Raw genomic sequence first — 1,715 nt, 5'->3', positions numbered from 1 at the left:
AGAGGGCCTGGCTCACCGTCACGTGCTGCTGCGTTGGGCTATCCCTTCTCCTCCGGCCTCCCTTCCCCTCTGTTCCTATCTCCCCTCCCCTCTCCTCCTGTCTCCTCTCCCCTCTCCTCCTGTCTCCTCTCCCCTCTCCTCCTGTCTCCCCTCCCCTCTCCTCCTGTCTCCTCTCCCCTCTCCTCCTATCTCCCCTCCCCTCTCCTCCTGTCTCCCCTCCCTTCTCCTCCTGTCTCCCCTCTCCTCTCCTCCTGTCTCCTCTCCCCTCTCCTCCTATCTCCCCTCCCCTCTCCTCCTGTCTCCCCTCCCTTCTCCTCCTGTCTCCCCTCTCCTCTCCTCTTGTCTCCCCTCCCTTCTCCTCCTGTCTCCCCTCCCGTCTCCTCCTGTCTCCCCTCTCCTCTCCTCCTGTCTCCCCTCTCCTCTCCTCCTGTCTCCCCTCCCCTCTGTTCCTATCTCCCCTCCCCTCTCCTCCTGTCTCCCCTCCCCTCTCCTCCTGTCTCCCCTCCCCTCTCCTCCTGTCTCCCCTCCCCTCTCCTCCTGTCTCCCCTCCCCTCTCCTCCTGTCTCCCCTCTCCTCTCCTCCTGTCTCCCCTCCCCTCTCCTCCTGTCTCTCCTCCCCTCTCCTCCTGTCTCTCCTCCCCTCTCCTCCTGTCTCCCCTCCCCTCTCCTCCTGTCTCCCCTCTCCTCTCCTCCTGTCTCCCCTCTCCTCTCCTCCTGTCTCCTCTCCCCTCTCCTCCTGTCTCCTCTCTCCTCTCCTCCTGTCTCCCCTCTCCTCCAGTCTCCCTTCCCCTCTGTTCCTATCTCCCTTCCCCTCTCCTCCTGTCTCTCCTCCCTTCTCCTCCTGTCTCCCCTCCCCTGTGCTCTCCTCTCCTCCCCCTGTATTTCCTTCCCTCTCTCCTGCCTCTTCTCTTCCCTGCACTCCTCTCTGCTGGGGACCAAACCCAGGGCCTCGTCTGTATCGATATCTAAAATGATACAGTATTTGCACATAAGCCTTTTCTTCTCTCTTCCTCTCTCCTCCTCCCCCCTTTCTCCCTTCCCTCTGCCTCCCGCCCTTTCTATTTTGAGCTGGGGAATTGAACTCAGGGCCTTGTGCATACTAGGCAAGTGCTCTTCCACCGAGCCACACTTCTAGCTCACAGTCACTGGGTCTTGTTAGAATTTTTTTAACCTGGAAAGTTTCTCCATCTTGATAGTCACGACTTTGACGTTCCCTTGAGGATTAGAAGGCTCCTCAGTTTGGGTTTGTCTGGTGTTTCCTCATTATTAGATTCTGCTCCTGCATTTTTGGTAGAAAAAACCCCACAGGCTCAGTGCTGTGCTCTTCCCATGGCTACCTGGCAGACAGTAAGTGACATTAGTTTGTTCTGTTACTGGAGATGTAAACCTTTGTCCCTTGGCTAAGATGGTGTCTGCCAGGTGTCTCCATGGCAAATTACTTTTTTCCTCTGTGTAAATAGAAAGCTCTTTGTGGGGAGAGACTCTGTGTCCATGTAAACACCCTGATCCTCATCAAACTTCCTCTCACTGATTTCAGCATCATTGATGTTTCTTGGCTTAATGAATACTGCGAGGGTTGCCAAGTCCATTATGACTATGACGTTTACTTATAGCCATCCTCTGTGGGGAAAAACTCTTTCTCTTGTCTGTGTCTATTCACTTACTTATATTAGTGTAGACGAAGGGATTCTTACTTCATGTATTGTTTATTTCACT

This window comes from Peromyscus eremicus, chromosome 20, assembly GCF_949786415.1.
Source record: "Peromyscus eremicus chromosome 20, PerEre_H2_v1, whole genome shotgun sequence".
NCBI lineage: Eukaryota > Metazoa > Chordata > Mammalia > Rodentia > Cricetidae > Peromyscus > Peromyscus eremicus.
This window is presented reverse-complemented; position numbering follows the sequence as displayed.